Raw genomic sequence first — 23,913 nt, 5'->3', positions numbered from 1 at the left:
GGCTGTATTTAGAAAAGTGTCTTCTACAACATTGTCTATTACACAAAATACCCTAAATTCAGAAGTAACCAGTCAAAATGACCTCCAGAGTTTGGTATCCAAATTTTCAAAAATCCACTTTTTAGGCCCAAAAATAACAAACAAGGAGTGCTTTCTGAGAGTCTACTTTTTTCCTATAGTTAGATATCATACAATACTAGCCTTATATAGAGCAAGAACACGTACAAATGTTTCCTTAATTTTTTATGAATTTTCGAAATTTGAAAATTTTCATTTTTTGTAAAGTTTAGGGTTAGTTATCTCAGGTGGGACTGAATATAAAAATACTATTTTTGCACAGTTTGTACACCTATATGATAGCAAAGTACTGTAAAAATTTCAACATTTGTATCTGATTGTGAACAAAGATCGAAAGATGGAGTACTGAGAGTGATTTGAAGGCATGCTTTGTGAGGATGAACGGTTTGCAGTCATGGTTATGTGGTCAGACAAGACACAATTCAAGCTAAATGATACTATAAACTGCGGCAACTGCATGTACTGGACTCCAGAAAATCCTCACATTAATGTGGACAAACATGTTAGTGTGTGAAACTTCCTGGCAGATTAAAACTGTGGGCCGGACCGAGACTCGAACTCGGGACCTTTGCCTTCGCGGGCAAGTGCTCTACCAACTGAGCTACCCAAGCATGACTCACGCCCCGTCCTCCAGCTTTACTTCTGCCAGTATCTCGTCTCCTACCTTCCAAGGCAGAAGTAAAGCTGGAGGACGGGGCATGAGTCGTGCTTGGGTAGCTCAGTTGGTAGAGCACTTGCCCGCGAAAGGCAAAGGTCCCGAGTTCGAGTCTCGGTCCGGCACACAGTTTTAATCTGCCAGGAAGTTTCATATCAACGCACACTCCACTGCAGAGTGAAAATCTCATTCTATGTTAATGTGTGGTGTTAATGTATGGTGTGGTCATTATCATGTGCTTTGATTGGCCCTTTCTTCTTTGAAGGTACCATACCTGGTGATGTGTATCTTCATGTGCTGCAGACATTAATTTTTCCTGCCAACTGAGAGGTGTTTGTAAATGAAAGATTTTATCTACAACAAGATGGCACTCTGCGTCATTATTTGGATGAAAATCTGTCTGGACGATGGATAGGTCGAAGAGGAGCTGTTGGGTACCCACCATGGTCTCCATACCTTACACTTCCTGACTTCTACCTATGGGGGACCTTGACAAATCAAGTTTATCAACAGAAGCCAGCCACACTGAACAAGGTATGAGAAACCATTGAGGAGTCTGGTGCAGCTATTACACTGGCAACACTGATGGCCGTAGTTTGGTCAACAGTTCAGTGGCAACAACGTTGTTTGGCTGCTATGGGGGTCACTTTGAACATATTACCTCTCCGCCATGCAAGAATTGTAATGGTATGTCATTTTGTTCCATTAATACTGACTTGTCAATTTTCTGAAACCCATCTGTATAATTTGACTCAGTCAATACATTAGTCCACAACACCACCTTTTGGCCCATTTGCTCAGGAGGAAGGCTAGGAAGCAAGAGAGTAAAAAATGGTGGTGAGGCACCAGCATTTGTCCTTTTTTTTTAATATATATATATATATATATATATATATATATATATATATATATATATATATATATATATATATATATATATATATATATATATATATAAAAAACAAAGATGAGGTGACTTACCGAACAAAAGTGCTGGCAGGTCAATAGATACACAAACAAACACAAACATACACACAAAATTCAAGCTTTCGCAACAAACTGTTGCCTCATCAGGAAAGAGGGAAGGAGAGGGGAAGACGAAAGGAAGTGGGTTTTAAGGGAGAGGGTAAGGAGTCATTCCAATCCCGGGAGCGGAAAGACTTACCATAGGGGGAAAAAAGGACAGGTATACACTAGCACACACAGCACAGACTGCTTGTGTCTGTATGTGTGGATGGATATGTGCGTGTGTGCTAGTGTATACCTGTCCTTTTTTCCCCCTAAGGTAAGTCTTTCCGCTCCCGGGATTGGAATGACTCCTTACCCTCTCCCTTAAAACCCACTTCCTTTCGTCTTCCCCTCTCCTTCCCTCTTTCCTGATGAGGCAACAGTTTGTTGCGAAAGCTTGAATTTTGTGTGTATGTTTGTGTTTGTTTGTGTATCTATCGACCTGCCAGCGCTTTTGTTCGGTAAGTCACCTCATCTTTGTTTTTATATATAATTTTGCCCACGTGGAATGTTTCCTTCCATTATATATATATATATATATATATATATATATGTAAAAACAAAGATGAGGTGACTTACCGAACAAAAGCGCTGGCAGGTCGATAGACACACAATTATATATATATATATATATATATATATATATATATATATATATATATATATGAAGGAAACATTCCAAGTGGGCAAAATTATATATAAAAACCACAAAATATATATATATATATATATATATATATATATATATATATATATATATATATATAGTAAAATCAAGAGTGAAAAACAGTCAGAGGATGAATTCCTATGCAATCCAGTATATCTTTGAGAATGGGAAGCTGTGAGGATAAAGTTAAATATTGTATTACGCACCTACCTTGAATGGCATTGGCACAGTTTTACACCACTAACTTCACAATGCCATTCAATAAGTCACTATTTAACATGTGGAATCCAAAATTTTCGGAACTGGTGCTGCCATCTGGAAAGTAGGAATAGTAGATCTTGCACCGCTAGGTGACGAGAGCTGCATATCTGATGAGTCAGTGTGTGGAGTGACATTCAGGCTGGAGTATGTGTTGCATGTCTACAGTGATTTCCATAATACTCTGTGTTTGGTGTGTGATGATTTTATGATGGATCTGTGAACAGAACAGCATGTGTGTATCAAATTCTGTGCAAATCTCAGGAAAGTGCTACTGAGACCCTTGCAATGATTCAACAAGTGTTTGGAGGACAGAGCATGAGCTGTATGCGTGTGTTTGAGTGGCATGCTCGTTGCAGGGCCAACCGTACAGACGTCAAAGACGATGCTCACACTGGAAGGCCCATTAGCTGCGCAACACCAGACATGTTGCCAAACTTCAACAATTGGTTTGTGTGGATCAACGTCAAACCATTCAAGACCTTGCAGATGAAGTGAGTATTGGTTATGGGACATGTCAATGTATGTTGACTGATGAATTGGGCATGCATCATGTTGCCGCAAAATTTGTGCCAAGGATCTTGACTGCCGATCAGAAGGCACAGCGTGTTGAAGTGTACACTGACCTTTGTTATACCGCATCTATTGATCCAACCTTCTTGTCACGGGTTATCACCAGTGTTGAGAGCTGGATTTACGGTTATGACCCAGAGACAAAGCAACAATTGTCCCAGTGGGAAGAGCACAGGCTCTCCAAGACACAAAAAAGCAGGACAGGTGAAGAGCAAAGTGAAGAGCATGATCATCGTTTTCTTTGATACCAAGGGAATTGTGCACATAGAATTTGTCCCACCCAACCAAACAGTGAATTCGACATACTACTGTGATGTTTTGTGATGGCTCCATGAAAATGTGCACCAGCGATGGCCCAAACTTTGGCGCAAAGGGAACTGGCTGCTGCATCATGAAAATGCGCCCTGTCACACGTCCTTGCTCACCAGGACCTTTTTGGCAAAAAACATGACAGTTGTACCCCACCCACCGTACTCACCAGATTTGGCACCTTGCGACTTCGCGCTATTCCCAAAACTGAAACTCAAATGGAAAGGCTGTCGGTTTGTCACTCTAGAGAGGATTCAAGAAGCATCGCTGGCGGTGATAAACACCCTCAAAGAACAGGACTTCCAGAAAACATTTGACTAGTGGCAGAAGCGCTGGGACTGATGTGTACGTGCGGATGGGAACTACTTCGAGGGTGATGGTGACATTAGTCCAAAGGTAAGGTTTTCAACAGATGGCAGCACCAGTCCCGAAAATTTTCGATAGCACCTTGTATTAACAGTTTGTTGTAAATGCACAATGTCACTTTTAACTTCTTATTTATTTGAATCCACATAATACATAACACATTAGATCATATACATGACTTAATGAATACACTTACTTCACTGGCGAAAATAAAGGATGGTGGTATATGTAAGAAAATGTTTTCTTTCTTTGGTTTAAGTAAAGTGTCATTTTGCCATTTCTTCTGGCAGGGCAGTATTCAAGTACATGAAAACAACTGACACAGTCTGTTTTATCACTAATTTGTGAAAGGTAAATAATGTGCCCAAGGAAGTCAGATGACAGGAAATGACAGAGGATGTCACAACTCAACCAGGATGTCATTCAGGTAGTCGTCAAATCTTCCACAAAGGCTGGTACCATGAAAAAATTATACAACAGAATCAGCATAACCTTTGCACAACTCATAACGGTTGTGCTGAAGTAAAATTTTTGAAATACAAGGATACAGAATTTCCATTTTAGAACATCATGGGAGAACAGCATGAGAACAGATAGTCTCTCTTGATCCACTGTAGTCATGGGACAATGGCTGGTCAAATAGTTAACAGTGAAATTCGCCAAACAACTGTGCAATTGAGAATAGATGTAGTGAATTCATACCTCAGGTACTTTCTTTAAATATTTTACTGCAGTTGCAGTCAAGTCTTTGAAAGAGGCACTTGTGGTACAAATGACGACATACAGTTGCTAATATTGATTATTTTTGAGAGGTGCATATGGGGCCTGTAGATGGAATAATGAATTGCTGAAACTGGTAGCGAAAATAAAATTAAACAACTTCTGGATTACACAGCTGTCAGGCGAATTTCATTGTTAAATTTGAGAATAGATATGTACAAATATTTATATACATTTTAATAAATCCTAAGAGATCCTAAGAGATCTGCTCATTTCAATCTGGAAGGTGGGTTTCCTATAATCTCACAGCCTGGATGATTTAACAGGTCATGAAGATTTACATCACATGCAGTCCATATCTACAGTGAGTTTATATTCTGTGCTTGTTTTGTTCAGAGCATTTAAATTTTTGTAATGACCCCATGCATGCAACAGTTGCCCACAACAATCAGGTGTGGATTGTACAACTGGGATTGTTGTGATGTCCGTGTCACGTGGGTGCAGCAAACAGTCTGTCAGTGCTGGAGCAAACTGGATAACATGTTCGCGTGATCTCATCCATATGGACTGCCTTGTAGGACCTACCAAGGACATCCCTGTTCCACGCATTAAACAGCAACCAGGCAGATTCTCACAGGGGATCACATCCAGGTAAGCAGTGTTCACCTTCCTTTCAAGTACGTGCACTGGTGAAATGTACTGGTTACACACGGTAATGCTCACGGAACACAGGATTTCACTCATAGGTTATTTCTTGTGTTGGCTTCTCCTCTCAGTCACTTACACTTAACAGTTCTTTAAACACTCTAAAACTTCGTTGTAATTTAATTCAAGAGATTTAATTCAAGCTTTGTTATTTACATCTACGTCTACAAACTGCAAATTACTGTGAGGTTCATGACAGAGGGTATGTCCCACTGTATCAATTATTAGGGCATTGTCCGTTCCATTCACACATGGAGTCCAGGAACAATGATTGTTTCAGTGACTCTGTGCATGGAGTAATTATTGTAATATTATCCTCACAACGGAAGTGATGTGTAGGCAGTTATAGTGTTTTCCTAGAGTCATGACTTAAATCTGGCTGTTGAAACTTTGTCAGTAGACTTTCTCAGAATAGAGAAGAGTCTGCCAGTTCATCTCAGTGACACTCCCTCGCAGATCAAACAGACCTGTGACCATTCATGCTGCCTTTCTCTGTATATGTTCAATATCTCCTGCTAGTCCTACTTGGTATGGGTCCCACAAGCTTATCCAATATTCTGGAATAGGTCACACAAGTGATATGTAAGCAGTCTTCTTTGTAGACTGACTGCATTTCCCAGTACTCTGCCAAGAATCTGAAATCTGCTACCTCCTTTACCCAAGACTGAGTCTGTGTGATGGATGCATTTCATATCCCTAATAATTGCTACACTCTACTGTTTGTATGAGTTTACAGACTAACTGTGGCTTATTAATATTATATGCATAGGACACTATGTTTCTTTGTTTTGTGAAGTGCACAGTTTTACATTTCGGGACATTTAAAGCAAGTTACCAGTCTTTGCACCACTTTGAAATGTTTTTGAGATCTGACTGAATATTTATGCAGCTTCTTCCAGATAGTACACCACTATAGATAACTGCATCATCTGCAAAAAGTTTGATGTTACTATTAACATTGTCTGCAAGGTCATTAATATACAACATGAACAGCAAGAGTCCCAACACACTTGCCTGGGGCACACCTGCAGTTAGTTCTGCATCTGATGATGACTCTCCATCCAAGATAAAATGCTGTGTCCTCCCTACCTAAAAAGTCCTTAATCCAGGAACAAATTTTGCTTAATACACCATACAATTGTACTTTTGACAGTAAGTGTAGATATGTTACTGAGTCAAATGCTTTTCTGAAATCAAGAAATACTGTGTCTACCTGAGTACCTTGATCCAAAGCTTTTAGTATGTCAGTGAGAAAAGTGGAGCTTCTTGGAATCCATGCTGTTTGGCATTGAGGAGGTCATTCTGTTCAAGATACCTCATTATGTTTGAGCTCAAAATATGTTCTAAGAGTCTACAACAAACTGATGTCGAAGATATTAGATGGTAGTTTTGTGGATCACTTCTACTACCCATCTTGTAGATGGGTGTGACCTGATCAGTATACAATCTGACAAGTGTTCCATCAGGCTCTGGAGTTTTGTTCAATTTTAATGATTTCAGCTGTTTGTCAACACCACTGACACTAATGATTATTGCTTATTTCATTCATCTTTCCAGTGGTACAAGGATTAAATTGGAGCAATTCCCCTGAGTTCTCCTTTGTAAAGGAACAATTGGAAACTGAGGTAAGCATTTCAGCTTTTGCTTTGGTACCCTCAATTTCAGTTCCTGTCTCATTTGCTAGGGACTGGACACTAACTTTGGTGCCACTAACAGCCTTTACATAAGACCAGAATTTCTTTTGATTTTGTGAAATGTCATTTGACAATATTCTGCTACTGCATTGATTGAAGGCATCATGCATTACTCTTTTGACAGCCAAATGTGTTTCATTCAGCATCTCTCTATTATAGCCCTACACTTTGTTTTGCATGTATTATGCAGTAATCTCTGTTTCTTTAGAAGTTTATTTACATTGACTATATACCATGAAAGATCCTCCCATTATGAACTGTTCTATTCGGTACCTATCTGTCCAGTGTATGGTCAACTATTCTTCTAAACTTGAGCCATAGTCCCTGCACATGCTCTTGCTCTGTGTTGAAAGTTTAAGGTCACTTTCTAAGATATGACACTACTGGTTTTTTATCTAGTTTACAGAACACATTTATTTTTATGCTTTTTTTAGCTGTCCTTTGTACTGATCACTGATACCAGTTTCAGTGTAGACATTCTCAAAGAAGTCAGGTCTATTTGTTCCCATTAGATCCAATATATTTCCATCATGAGTGGGGTTCCTAACTATCTGTTTTACGTAGTTTTCAGGGAAGACATTTCATACTCTTTCACGGAATGTCTTATCATGCCACCACTAACAAATTGTAATTTTCCCAATTAATTGTTGGATGACTAAATTCTCCACTGATGATTACAGTATGATTGGGGAACTCATGCACAAGTGAACTAAGATTCTCTCTAAAGTTTTCAGTTACACCAGAATACGAATCTGGTGGGCGATAGAAGGATGCAGTTAACATATTATGCCCACCCCTTATTCTTAGCCTTGCCCAAACAATGTCACACGCAGCTTCAATTTCCATCTCATGAATTTGAGTTTCTTCTTGTCTATTGTGACAAATACACCCACTTCCATTTCCCATTTGCCTGTCGTTTTGGAATGCACTTAAATTTTGCCCAAAAATTTCACTGCTATCATCATTTTCAGGTTTCAACCAGCTGTCTTTACCTAGTATTATGTGAGCTTCATTGCTTTTCATGAGCACTTCAAACTCAGATGGTTTGTTGTCAATGCTTCAGCAGTTTACCATTAGGATTTTAATAGTTTCATCTGTGGGAGGCATTTCTTTCGATCTTATGCTGATGCTATCACAATTTAAATTTCGACCTATTTTAAAATTTTCTACTATGTGGGCTCACTACTTTTTTTGAAGTTTGGGAAACAGGCATTACGTATGTCACAAAATTAGAACCATCTGCAGAAAGCAGAGCAAGGACATGCATACGTGTGAAAATACAAGTAAAGCAAACCGGAAATAAAGAATAGCTCAGACAAAAGAGTACTGTGTCTTAACATACATACATACAACTTCTCATTGAAATATTTGTCCATCACTTATTATTTACAAATACTTATAGACTTAAAACTAACAAATCGGTGCCTCATGTACACTCAAGGATTTCACCTCATGAACATAAATTAGTAAAACTTAGCACAACTGCACTTTAGCTATTAATTCCTACAGAAATATATGCATTTCATTTTCAGCACTCCTCTTAAGAGCTCATTTTGACTGTAATCAGATCAGGATCTAGGGTATATGTCCAGGAACATAAATGAGTAAAACTTAGCAGTCTACACTTTTAATTCCAAGATAAATACTTCCATCTTTCTTTCAGTACTCATCTTGAGACTACATTTTGATTTTAATCGGTTCAGGACCATGGTTAACTGGTCTTTTCTTTGCATAAAAGAACTTAGAGATTGTTGCTGTTGTTGTGGTCTTCAGTCCTGAGACTGGTTTGATGCAGCTCTCCATGCTACTCTATCCTGTGCAAGCTTCTTCATCTCCCAGTACCTACTGCAACCTACATCCTTCTGAATCTGCTTAGTGTATTCATCTCTTGGTCTCCCTCTACGATTTCTACCCTCCATGCTGCCCTCCAGTACTAAATTGGTAATCCCTTGGTGCCTCAGAACATGTCCTACCAACCGATCCCTCCTTCTACTCAAGTTGTGCCACAAACTCCTCTTCTCCCCAGTTCTATTCAATACCTCATCATTAGTTATGTGATCTATCCATCTAATCTTCAGCATTCTTCTGTAGCACCACATTTCGAAAGCTTCTATTCTCTTCTTGTCTAAACTATTTATCGTCCATGCTTCACTTCCATACAAATACTTTCAGAAACGACTTCCTGACACTTAAATCTATATTCGATGTTAACAATTTTCTCTTCTTCAGAAACGCTTTCCTTGCCATTGCCAGTCTATATTTTATATCCTCTCTACTTCGATCATCATCAGTTATTTTGCTCCCCAAATAGCAACACTCCTTTACTAATTTAAGTGTCTCATTTCCTAATCTAATTCCCCCAGCATCACCCAACTTAATTAGACTACATTCCATTATCCTCGTTTTGATTTTGTTGATGTTCATCTTATACCCTCCTTTCAAGACACGGTCCATTCCCCAACTGCTCTTCCAAGTCCTTTGCTGTCTCTGACAGAATTACAATGTCATCGGCGAACCTCAAAGTTTTTATTTCATCTCCATGGATTTTAATACCTATTCCGACTTTTCTTTTGTTTCCTTTACTGCTTGCTCAATATACAGATTGAATAGCACCAGGGAGAGGCTACAACCCTGTCTCACTCCCTTCCCAACCACTGCTTCCCTTTCGTGTCCCTCAACTCTTATAACTGCCATCTGATTTATGTACAAATTGTGAATAGCCTTTCGCTCCCTGTATTTTACCCCTGCCACCTTCAGAATTTGAAAGAGAGTATTCCAGTCAACATTGTCAAAAGCTTTCTCTAAGTCTACAAGTGCTAGAAACGTAGGTTTGCCTTTCCTTAATCTAGCTTCTAAGATAAGTCGTAGGGTCAGTATTGCCTCACGTGTTCCAACATTTCTACGGAACCCAATCTGATCTTCTCCAAGGCCAGCTACTACTAGTTTTTCCATTCGTCTTTAAAGAATTCACGTTAGTATTTTGCAGCTGTGACTTATTAAACTGGTAGTTCGGTAATTTTCACATCTGTCAACACCTGCTTTCTTTGGGATTGGAATTATTATATTCTTTTTGAAGTCTGAGGGTATTTCACCTGTCTCATACATCTTGCTCACCAGATGGTAGAGTTTTGTCAGGACTGGCTCTCCCAGGGCTGTCAGTAGTTCTAATAGAATGTTGTCTACTGCCGGGGCCTTGTTTCGACTTAGGTCTTTCAGTGCTCTGTCTAACTCTTCATGCAGTATCATATCTCCCATTTCATCTTCATCTACCTCCTCTTCCATTTCCATAATATTGTCCTCAAGAACATCACCCCTGTATAGACCCTCTATATACTCCTTCCACCTTTCTGCTTCCCCTTCTTTGCTTAGAACTGGGTTTCCATCTGAGCTCTTGATATTCATGCAAGAGGTTCTCTTTTCTCCAAAGGTCTCTTTAATTTTCCTGTTGGCAGTATCTATCTTACCCCTCGTGAGATAAGCCTCTACATCCTTACATTTGTCCTCTAGCCATCCCTGCTTAGCCATTTTGCACTTCCTGTCGATCTCATTTTTGAGATGTTTGTATTCCTTTTTGCCTGCTTCACTTACTGCATTTTTGTATTTTCTCCTTTCATCAGTTAAATTCAGTATCTCTTCTGTTACCTGAGGATTTCTACTAGACCTCGTCTTTTTACCTACTTGATCCTCTGCTGCCTTCACTATTTCATTCCTCAAAGCTACCCATTCTTCTTCTACTGTATTTCTTTCCCCCATTCCTGTCAATTGTTCCCTTATGCTCTCCCTGAAACTCTGTACAACCTCTGTTTCTTTCAGTTTATCCAGGTCCCATCTCCTTAAATTCCCACCTTTTTGCAGTTTCTTCAGTTTTAATCTACAGTTCATAACCAATAGATTGTGGTCAGAGTCCACATCTGCCCCTGGAAATGTCTTACAATTTAAAATCTGATTCCTAAAACTCTGTCTTACCATTATATAATCTATCTGAAACCTTTTAGTATCTCCGGGTTCTTCCATGTATACAACCTTCTTTCATGATTCTTGAACCAAATGTTAGCTATGGCTAAGTTATTCTCTGTGCAAAATTCTACCAGGCGGCTTCCTCTTTCATTTCTTAGTCCCAATCAATATTCACCTACTATGTTTCCTTCTCTCCATTTTCCTACTCTCGAATTCCAGTCACCCATGACTATTAAATTTTTGTCTCCCTTCACTACCTGAATAATTTCTTTTATCTCATCATACATTTCATCAATTTCTTCATCATCTGCAGAGCTAGTTGGCATATAAACTTGTACTACTGTAGTAGGTTCTGGCTTCGTGTCTATCTTGGCCACAATAATGCGTTCACTATGCTGTTTGTAGTAGCTTACCCGCACTCCTATTTTTTTATTCATTATTAAACCTAATCCTGCATTACCCCTATTTGATTTTGTATTTATAACCCTGTAGTCACCTGACCAAAAGTCTTGTTCCTCCTGCCACCAAACTTCACTAATTCCCACTATATCTAACTTTAACCTATCCATTTCCCTTTTTAAATTTTCTAACCTACGTGCCCGTTTAAGGGATCTGACATTCCATGCTCCGACCCATAGAATGCCAGTTTTCTTTCTCCTGATAACGACACCCTCTTGAGTAGTCCCCGCCCGGAGATCCGAATGGGGGACTATTTTACCTCCAGAATATTTTACCTAAAAGGACGCCATCATCATTTAATCATACAGTAAAGCTGCATGCCCTCGGGAAAAATTTACGGCTGTAGTTTCTCCTTGCTTTCAGCCATTCGCAGTACCACAACAGCAAGGCCATTTTGGTTAGTGTTACAGGGCCAGATCAGTCATTCATCCAGACTGTTGCCCCTGCAACTACTGAAAAGGCTGCTGCCCCTCTTCAGGAACCACACGTTTGTCTGGCCTCTCAACAGATACCTCTCCGTTGTGGTTGCACCTACGGTATGGCTATCTGTATCATTGAGGCACGCAAGCCTCCCCACCAACGGCAAGGTCCGTGGTTCATGGGGGGACTTAAAGATTAATATAAACAAATGCTCATAATAACTGTCCACTAGTAATGAGGTAATAGTCATTTAAGAAAATGAAAATTATGTATCAGATGTTGTCTAAGGAAAACAAGAGTCTCTTCATAAATACATTTTCTGATTTTACATTTCAGTGCTTCTCATCTTAGATTTCTGATCATGCTACCTTTCAGTACACACTACCCGTAGCAAGGTGAATTGTAAAGTAATTTCCTTTACAGCTAAACTCAGAGGTGAGAAAAATCATGGGATAGCAATATGCAGACATACATATGGTGGTAGTATCACGTACACGTGGTGTAAAAGGGCAGTGCATTTATGAAGCTGTCTTTTGTACTCTGATGATTCATGTGGAAAGGTTTCCAAAGTGATGATGTCTGCGTGATGGAAGTTGACAGACTTTGAACATGAATGGTAGTTGGAACTAGACACATGGACTTTCCATTTCTGAAATTGTAAGGGAATTCAACATTCCAGGATTCACAGTGTCAAGAGTGTATCGAGAATACCAAATCATAGGCATTATCTCTCAGCATGGCCAGTGCAGTGATTGATGGCCTTCACTCAACGACCGAGAGCAGTGTGTTTGCGTAGAGTTGTCATTGCTAACGGACAAGCAACCCTGCATGAAATAACCACAGAAGTCATTGTGGGATGTACAACAAACATATCCACTAGGACAGTGTGGTGAAATTTGGCATTCATGGGCTACGGCAGCAGATGACTGACATCAGTGCCTTTACTAACAGCACGTCATCACCTACAGTGCCTCTCCTGGGCTTGTGATCATATCAGTTGGAGCCTAGATGACTGGAAAGCTGTGACCTCGTCAGATGAGTCTGTGTGGGCTGTGTTTATGTGGAATAGACTGGGTCCTCTGGTCCAAATGAACTGACCGTTGACTGGAAATGATCATGTTCAGCTACTTGGAGACCATGTGCAGCCATTCATAGACTTAATGTTCCCAAAAAAGATGGAATTTTTATGGATGAAAGTGCAACATGTCACCAACACACAATTGTTCGTGATGGGTTTGAAGACCATTCTGGACAATTCAAGTGAATGTTGTGGCCACCCAGATTGTATGATATGAATCTCATAAAACATTTCTGGGACATAATTAACAGTTCATGCACAAAATCCTGCACCGGCAACACTTAAGCAATTATGGATGGCTATATAAACAGTATGACTGAATATTTCTGCAGGGTACTTTCAATGACTTGTGGGGTCCATGCTATGTCGAGTTGCTGTGCTTTGATGAGCTAAAGGAGCCCTGACATGATATGAGGAGGTATTCCATGACTTATGTAACCTCAGTGTTGTGTGTTATATAATAATCCACACAACCTCTGATCCTATGGTAATTTGTTCAGTAAAGACAGTAATCAGTATACTTAAAATTTGGAAATATTACTGCAAGATTATCTTAAATTTCCTGTACTTTACTTACATATTTGTGATTAATGTAAAATGCATAGTACTGCATAAAAGCATAGGTTTCCTGTTCTGTTTAACTCAGTTCTTGTACACATCACTAGCAAAAAAATTAGTACTTTTAATGCTTTCTCTGTTCAGAGAACAAATTTAATGCTATTACACATGTAGATATTTTTTCACATTCTGGTGACAGTAAAGTCCTTTAATTCTACCAGATTTAGGAAAGGCTAAGCAATAGCTACCTCTGTGTGGTGTGTTGGCTATTTTATAGTTTCTGCATATACACTACTGGCCATTAAAATTGTTACACCATGAAGATGACGTGCTGCAGATGCGAAATTTAACCGACAGGAATAAGATGCTGTGATATGTAAATGATTAGCTTTTCAGAGCATTCACACAAGGTTGGCGCCGGTGGTGACACCTACAACATGCTGGCATGAGGAAAGTTTCCAACCGATTACTCATACACAAACAGCAGTTGACTGGTGTTGCCTGGTGTAAGGAGGAGAAATGCATACCATCACGTTTCCGACTCTGATAAAGGTCGGTTTGAGGCCTATTGCAATTGCGGGTTATATGCAAGACAACAACCATCTGCACGAACAGTTTGACGACGTTTGCAGCAGCATGGACTATCAGCTCGGAGACCATGGCTGCAGTTACCCTTGACGCTGCATCACAAACAGGAGCGCCCGCGATGGTGTACTCGACAACGAACCTGGGTGCACGAATGACAAAACGTAATTTTTTTCAGATGAATCCAGATTCTGTTTACAGCATCATGATGGTTGCATCCGTGTGTGGTGACATTGCAGTGAACGCACATTGGAAGCATGTATTCCCATCATCACCGTACTGGCCTATCATCCGACGTGGTGGTATCATTGGTTACACGTCTCGCTCACCTCTTGTTCGCATTGATGGCACTTTAAACAGTGGACGTTATGTTTCAGATGTGTACGACCTGTGGCACTACCCTTCATTCGATCCCTGCGAAACCCTACAGTTCAGCAGGATAATGCACGATTGCATGTTGCAGGTCCTGTACAAGCCTTCCTGGATACAGAAAATGTTCGACTGCTGCCCTGGCCAGCACATTCTCCAGATCTCTCACGAATTGAAAACGTCTGGTCAATGGTGGCCGAGCAACTAGCTCGTCATAATATGCCAGTCACTACTCTTGATGAACTGTGGTATCATGTTGAAGCTGCATGGGCAGCTATGCCTGTACATGCCATCCAAGCTCTGTTTGACTCAATGCCCAGGTGTATCAAGGCCGTTATTACGGCCAGAGGTGGTTGTTCTGGGTACTGATTTCTCAGGATCTATGCACCCAAATTGCGTGAAAATGTAATCACATGTCAGTTCTAGTTTAATATATATGTCCAATGAATACCTGTTTATCATCTGCATTTCTTCTTGGTGTAGCAATTTTAATGGCCAGTAGCGTAATAATTTCCATTTACTATTTCTTTCATGTAATGCAGAAGATTTTGAATGAGATTTGAGTAGTACTGTTTCTCCAACTAAGTATTTTTTCACATGACCTAACCTTTTGTCATATGTGTTCTTTCTTGTTTTTGCATGAGCGTTGTTTGCAAGGAGCATACTTCTTACCTTTTCCTCTAGTGCAGGATCTCCTGTAGGCAGGTGTGACAACAGGTTTGTCAATTTGTTGGTTTCTTAATTGTCATTCAGTAGTTCTGAAGGTGTGTGTGGTGTGGTGTAAATAGATAAATTATTTATAGTATTTTCAAATGATTCAATAAATTCTATCCATTGTGTGTGTTGCGTACTGATGTAAGTTCTTATAAATCAGTTGAATTCTCTGAGTGTCTACTACAGGGTTACTTTCAGGGTGATATCAGGATATCAAAATGTGCTTAATACTATTGTTTTGTAAATTCTTTTCTTGCTCGTAAAACTCAATGCATTGTCTGTGAGGAATGTGACAGGTCTGCCAACTGTTGGTGTGTAATGTTTGAGAATCCTTCTAATAATGGCAGATGCTGCTGTTGATCTTGTAGCATATAACTTCACATACATTGAGAAAAGATCATATAGAGGAGGGGTGGACGAGATTTCAACTCACAGGACATGTCTGGGCCCGAGTGCTAAAGCACTTAGCCTTGCTTCACGTTTCCCCTACTGCCATGCCACACGGTCTGAGCATGAGGACGAGGAAGAGGGGAAAACAGTGCATACAATGTGGTTTTATATTTTGCATTTCTCAACAATATAGATCACAAACATAACAAATTTTCAGTATTATTTATTTATTTTTAGTGCACTGAACACATAATATAATTTTTTTCTGGTACAGACTGTTGACACATGGACGGTTGCAGACAGTTTCACAGAGATTCACACTCAAGTTGCCATGTAATCATGACTTATTTAGTTTCATAAAATTATGTCAATCAAAATATTGTAGTACTTTTGAAACCTCATTATGGAGATTAGGAAACTCTACCTGAGCACTGTAGACATACTGGACAGTTTGCACGTGAAAGATTTGTCATTAAAACTGGAAATCCATGCCCTCTGAAGATTCTGTTTGATCTGTGGGATGCAGGCACATGCGTAAAGGTGAAACTATATGTTTGCCTTCTGTAGGAACCTGCACTTGTGACACTAAAAACGAACATCAGATGTCACTCGATGTGTCGTGAATAAAATGTTTCCTCTCAGAAGAAATTAACAAGATCACCAGCCACTGACATGTGATTTGTAAACTTCTTATAACTTCCTTTGTCAACAATGAAGCATTCAGTAAGGCTTCATTCCTTATTGTTACCTGGCTGATAGGATCTTAATAAATCTTCCTATATGCATCAGAACTCAGAGAGTATATATCTTTTCCTTGCAGACTTCCTGAAGCACTAGAACAGTACCGCTTTCAAGTCTGGTTTCTTCAGCTGAATCCTGTGAAAGTGGTCAGACTACTTCTTCAATGGTGCTGACGAAATGTTGAAAGTTTCTTTGAGTTTGCTGTCAGATCATAAAATCAACTTGATTCGATATCTTGGTGATCTAACTGGTCGCCATCTTCAGTACACTGCTGCTTCTGTTGAAGAGTCCCACTGAGAACTGACGCCAGGCTGCAAATCGACGTCCTATATAGGCCACTGTAACGTACACGTTGCATGCACCGACCATCACAGTTGCTGCCCTCCAAGACTGGGCAGGTGGGGCTGATGTAAGCCTTTCCACATTGACACGGAATTTTGTATACCTCAGGTTTCCTAAGCCCCAAATCAGCTTTCACAGAGCTGAGTAGTGCCCTAACCTTAGAACGTGGATGGAACACCCTCTTAATGTTAAAATTCATTAAAATTCTTACTGTTTTAAATGATGTGTCTCCAGCAAAAGGCATAAAGGCCACTGATCTATGTTCCTCTTCATGCACCTCCAGTGATGGTCCCCATAGCCCAATGAATCTGCTTCTCACAGTATCCATTTTCCATAAAAACAGCCATCAAATGTGCAAGTTCTTGGGTTAAGCTGTCTGCATCAGCAATGGCATATGCTCTGCATGCCAAAGTCCTAAGGACGCCACTGCGTTGGTGTGGTGGATGACAAATCTTAGAATGCAGATACTGATCTGTGTGCGTCAGCTTTCAGTGAACACTATGGCCGAAAGTACCATCTGGTTTTTATGAACCATAACATCTAAAAATGGAAGCAACCCATCACTTCCAACCTCCATGGTAAATTTAATGCGGGGATGAAGACAATTGAAGTGGTCCAAAAATCTATTAAGAGCATCACATCCATGTGGCCAGACGAAAAGGTATCATCTACATATCTCCAGAAGCACATTAGTTGCAAAGCCAAACTCCTCAGTGCTATATTCTCGAAGTCCTCCAAAATATTGCTCCAGAAGTTGGCCCATTGTGGAATACGGGGAGTAGCTCACAATTGGTTCACCTCTTACTTTGGCAACAGACAGCAAAAGGTTGTTATTCACAATGTTGAGAATGGCTGTAATGTGGGGCCTGAGTGGGGTGCAGTCAAGTGGGGGGTGCTCCAGGGATCAGTGTTGGGGCCGCTCCTGTTCCTTATTTATATAAATGACTTGCCCTCTAGTATTACGAGTAACTCCAAAATATTTCTGTTTGCTGACGACACTTGCTTGGTAGTAAAGGATGTTGTGTGCAACATTGGCCCGGTTCATGACGTGTGTTCATGGCTTGTAGAAAATAAACTAATGCTTAATCACAGTAAGACTCAGTTTTTACAGTTTCTGACACACAGTTCAACAAAACTTGACATTTTAATTTCACAGAGTGGGCATATGATTAGTGAAGCGGAACAGTTCAAATTTCTAGCTTTTCAGATCGATAGTAAACTGTCGTGGAAAGCCTACATTCAGGATCTTGTTCAAAGACTTAAAAGCTGCCAGTTTTACTATTCGAATCATATCAGAAGTGAGTGATCGTTTGATGCGAAAATTAGTCTACTTTGCTTATTTTCATTTGTTTATGTTGTATGGTATTATATTTTGGGGCAACTCTTCCTATTCTAAAATGATATTTTTGGCTCAGAAACAGGCAGTTTGGGCAATAAGTGGTGTAAGTTCACGAACCTCTTGTCGGCCCCTGTTCACAAGTCTGGGTTATTTTGACATTGGCCTCTCAATATAGATACTCTTTACTGCCATTTCTTGTTAACAGTATTGTCACGGAAGAAGCTGAGTAGCACCATGGTGTAGTGGTTGTGATACTAAACTGTTGCATGGAGGGTCGTGGGTTCAAAACTTGCCTGAACTGTACAATTTTAGTTTCTATATTCAGTTTGGGTACATTCTAGAAGTATCCACAACTGTCAAGAATCATTGTACTGGAATGTTCTGTAGCTGTATATATACAGTATGTGTTCTGGCCAGAGGCAGTTTTCTCCGTGCTCTTGTATGTGCAAGTGCTGAATAAACCTTCTTTAAGTGAAGTGAGTGTTTGTCATTCATCTAATTACACCTTCTTCTACGTGACATTATTCTGAGTATCATAACCACTGCACCACAATACTACACAGCTTCTTCTGCGACAATATTAGTTTATTCCCAAGAATAAGCAGCTTTCACTCAGTTAATACTCGGCAGAAATCAAACCTGCATTTGGATCGGACTTTCTTATCTCTTGTGCAGAAAGGTGTGCAGTATACTACTGCATCCATTTTCAATAAGCTACCGCTTGAATTCAAAAATCTTAGCAGTAATCCACGCGCTTTCAAACGAAACTGAAGAGTTTCCTCACGAGTCACTCCTATTCTGTCAAGGAGTTCTTTGAAAAATTAAGCTGATTCTTGTTGTATTGTTGATTGCGTTTACTTAAACGTATGGACTGACTTTTTTGGATTCATAAACATTTTATTTTATCTGCTATTACTTTTATGTTGTAACTTCATGTTCCATGATCTTGGAAATTTGCTCCTCTATTTGGTCTTATGGAACTTGATGTGAAAATAAATAAAAAAATAAAATAAATTGGCGACTATGGGTGATAAAGGACTACCCATAGCCAATCTGTCATTCTGTTCAAAAATGTTGCTGTTAAACAGAAAATATGTGGATGTCAGCACATGGTGACAAAGCTTCACCAACTTTTCATCCAGTTTTTCACTAATCAAAACAAGGGACTCTTCCAGAGGGACTCATGTAAACAGAGATATCACATTAAAACTCACTAATAGATCTGAAGGACTCAGCCTTAAAGATTTAAGTCGTCGAGTAAAATCCACCAAATTGGAGATATGGTGTTCACACTTGCCAATATATGGACTTCACCAGGATATAAGTGGGTGCACCCAAACTTACTAACAATAGGGAGCAGAGAAACCCCTTTCTTATGTGACTTAGGCAGACCATACAACCTATGCGGAATGGCAGGATGAAGTTTCTTACGTAAATCTTCAGACAACGAACTCTTTTTTCAACAGTGAAAGTATCTTTTTTTGTGCTGAATTCTTTCTGTGGGGTCACTAGATAGCCTTCTGTATGCCAGGTCATTGAGTAGTAAATCTGTGTTTAGGACATAATCATCCCACGTCATTACAACTGTGGCATTCACCTTGTCAGCTGGTTAAATAACTGCATCACCATCATTCCTCAGGGAACAAATGGCTGCTCTATCTGTGGAAGAGGGGACTTCCCCATAGCAACTCCATCAATCTGCTCATAAAATTTACCATTAAATTGAAAATAAGATGACAGTTGTACAAGCTTAAATAAGGCCATGATGTTTTTGTCAAAATGTTGGCAATGTCAAAACCGACCTGCGCGTCTGTACTATTTAGCCTGAGGTTACTAAGTCTCTGAATAAAATCAATACAATTATGGTATTGGTGACTACATTTTCCTACCAGTGGCTTTAATAATGAAGCTTAATATGTGACAGAAAGATACATTCGTGAATCAATAGTGCTCATTATTGGCCACATACAAATCCTCTTGACACTCATCATTATCCATCTTGTGAACTTTAGAAAGCCCATAAAATCTCATTGATACTGCACCTCACACTTTTATACTTCTTATAACTTCCTTTGACAGCGATGAAGCATTCAGTAAGGCAGCAATCCTTATTGTCACCTTGTTGACACTATCTTTGTTAATTTTCCTGTATGCAACAGACTTCCTGAGACAATAAAACAGTAGCATAGTATAACCATGTCAGTATCCTCATGCAACTTTCATATTGCAAATCTACTTTCCTTAGAAATATTACTTCTTTGTGGATGATGTCTCATAATTGCTTAGCAGCTTTCAAGCCTGATTTCTTCAGCTGAATCATGTGAAAGCGGTTGAACAGCTTCTTCAGTGGCACTGGTGAAAGACGATGTCAGCAATGTCTTTGGAGTGGGGGCAAAATTTAGCCTTTTATTTTAGCCGAACATACATCAATAAGTGAACTGAATATCTGAATACTTCCACCACAGGTGCTGCATGTGTAAGTGTACCTCTCTACTGTCGACAAGGATTTGTGACCATCATGTGCAGTACCAGTGTGGAAAAATAAGTAAGTTCACACATGGCACTTTGTCGTCAGTCTTGTGACTTACTCTGAGGATGGCTGGGCTGTACATGGCTGAAATATCAGTGGAAGAAATAGTATTTGCATGGCTGCATGCCTGAAATTTAATGTGTTTCTCATTACACAATGAGAAGTTGAAAATGCACACCAGGTACCTCTTTGGGGAGGAGATGGTTTTATGTGTCCACTGTTTGGAGAAATTACGCCACCAGAGAGCAAGACTGTTGAGTTCTCTGAGTTCTTACTGAAGTGCTGGGACCATGGAATTGTTCTAGAATTTCCAATGTTGGTTTACTTTGTCAGGAATGCTGCAGTTAACAGAACTTTACATAGGGCTGGTCCTGCTATTGTTAAAGAAAGGATTGGACAGTGTTTCTGAACACCTGCATCATTTGCATTTGAAGGTAGCAAGTGATATGTCTCCTGATTCATGGAACTGGACTGATGGCATGACATGGGTGAAGTGTGACTGGGTTCACAAAGAGGCTACAACAAAAGAGATTGCCAAGTACTGCCAATTAAATCACCTCCTCAGGTGGACCCTGTTGTTAGCCATCCTGTTGTAAATTTGACATGTAAGGATCTTGTGGGGCGGCGGATGTATAAGTTTGTAAAAAGTAAACTAAAATCTGATTGCTGGATATATGCTTGCATGTTGCATCTATTTCTAGCTTTTAGAATGTTGTTATTGCTGTCTTTTGCCGTTCTCAACACTGGCTCTCTATTTACTCCGTGACCCCCAGAAAGTGATTTAATAAAACTTGGAGCCAGTAAATAGATATCCTAGTGCCCACTTTACCTGAGAATGTTCTTATAGCTGCAGCTTATAGCTCTGAGGAATTGGGAGATTGTCCGGGATTTCTAATCAAAAACGGTTTTCCAAAATAGTTGAGTATATTCTGAAATTCACCGATAAACAACACAAGTATCCCTACAACCTAACTAACAGAACAGTTCAGAGTCTAATGCGCTGATGCAACTATAAATGTCCGAATCAAATGTTAAAAAGAATGCTCGCCATAATTTGATGAAAATACTTCATCAAACGCCACGCTAAATTTTTGGTAGAATGTCTGTCCCGCGACGGCACGTGAAAATACGACAAAACGCAAACTGAAGCTAGATAATAAAAATCATTCCAGAATTAACACTTCACATGAAATGTTTTCATGGTTCCGCGTATCTCTAGTAACTTAATACGGCACCCGAGGCTGTTTGTAGCAGATACACTGATGCGACGCGACTACCGACACAGATGGCATGTCATTCAGCGTCTGGAGAGAACTGGGGCCTTCCTTCCTCGCGTAGTGTTCTTATATATAAAGCCGCGGTGCGGACGGCTGAGGGAACGCCTGATTAAATCCGCTCTCCCGACTAGCCGCTGGGCTAGTAACGCACCACTTCAAGATACATAATAATTTATAGCTTCTTTGGCTGATGGCCGAAGAAGCTCTTAATTTAAACGTGCATTCAGCACGCAGGTAAGTATTAATAATAAAATTTTGACGTGGCTAAGTTAAATACTTTGAGCGAGAGAATTAATCTAATTACCCTGCACGCAGCAGATGAGCTCGGAACTGTCCCTTTTGAGATCCGCTATCGCTATAATTTTATAGGTATTAAAAAGAAACTTTACACATCTTCATAATCATAGCGGACCTCCAACCTATTTAAATCTAAACATCCTAGCCTTATTTACTAGCCTACTTAATCTATCTTGCTTCCTTCAGTTTTGAGATGAAAACCACAAAATCATGAATTTCCACTAAAGTCTTAATTTGTGAAATCCAAAGTACTATTTTTATTAAATCGTTATGAAAGATGAATCTAAATATAAATTTTGAAGTCTCTAGCTCTTTTCTGTTGCGCCAATGATTTTTCCAGAAAAACGTCCAAATCTCGTAAATGGCTGAAGTTATCGAACTGATATTTAACACACATTAATTTAATATTATTTCTGACATGCTAGAAAAGTTTTAGTTCATTTGCTTGATTTTTAAGGTATTGCGCAACATTTATGACGTCAGAGCTAGTTACAGCAGACTGGCTGGCACACGATGGAAACTAATGTGAATTTACTACAGCGTGAGTAGGCTGCTTCCCTACATCACCCTCTACTTAAATTTTTTTGTTTATGAATGTTAATGAATAAAAAAAAATTTAATTACAAAAAGGGAAGCAAGAGTACAGTTTAACTCCCTATGAAAAATCAAAATTGAAATATAAACCTGTAGAAACATTAAAGAAAACTGATTACCTACATTAATTATTTAAATTGTAGGCATGTTCACTGCCTTTTAAACAATGTCATTACTCAAATTTTTAAAGCAAAGTCATGAAATATTTTGGCATACATATTGCCTTAGACAAACAAACACATAGAAATTTAAAAATTATGAAAATCTTAGATCCATTAAATACATTAAATACATTTTTATATACACACATTCAAAGAAATAACATGATACATAAACAGATATATATCTCTTAGCAGTCTTTTCTAAACCTGAAAGAAAAGTTCACAAATAATTTTTACACACGTGGTTGTAGCCGCTTTGGCTGGCGTCCTACACTTCCATTCACAGGGGTAGAGAAGGGGAAGTTGCTATGGTGTGCGTCCTTCACGTTCTCTCTAAATTACATGGGGGAAAGGGGAGGGGTCACTGTGAGTTGTGTCCAAGTCACTCCACGCTTTCACGCAGCTACCAGGCTGCCATTATCTGGTTTGTCCTGTAGAACAAACAAAAAGAGTGCCTCAGACTCTGTTCACTTAAAATCTAAGGGAGGGTCACTATGAAATGGGGATATATACATTTTATCCTTCAGTATGTTGCTGGAACAAGGTTAACAGAACCTTTCTCAATTTTACTCTTACGGTTACTTAACTGTCATAAAATCGGTCAACAATTGGCTCAAAACGCCGTTAGTCACTTACAAGAGAAAATTTTATGCTCAAGGCATACAGTCATAAATCATATTTAATCTAAATTTATTATTTCTGGGCCGGAACACTGAACCAATGCTCGGTACATTCCTGACAAATCTGCATCTTATTTACTTAACTGACTCATCTTTGATTACCTTATTCTTAGAGATAGTATGAGTATGATTAGTGGTTGTTTTCTCAGCTTCTTTGTACATGTGAGTAACTTTTGGTAACAGTACAATTGTGAGCGTTCAAAACACACTACGTTTAGTTGACTACAAAATCCACTTATTGGTCCTCTGCTGTTGCCAGTTCCACATCTGCAATTAGGTACTTACTTACTTTGAAGTGTATTTATGCTGAGCTAAAATAATGTTTCACGTCTGTCAGTATGTTATTTATTTATTTTGCTAGTGTATGTACTTATTTAACACTCACTCTA

The sequence above is a fragment of the Schistocerca americana genome, chromosome 4, assembly GCF_021461395.2.
Source record: "Schistocerca americana isolate TAMUIC-IGC-003095 chromosome 4, iqSchAmer2.1, whole genome shotgun sequence".
Classification (NCBI taxonomy): domain Eukaryota; kingdom Metazoa; phylum Arthropoda; class Insecta; order Orthoptera; family Acrididae; genus Schistocerca; species Schistocerca americana.
Note: the sequence above shows the minus strand (reverse complement) of the source record.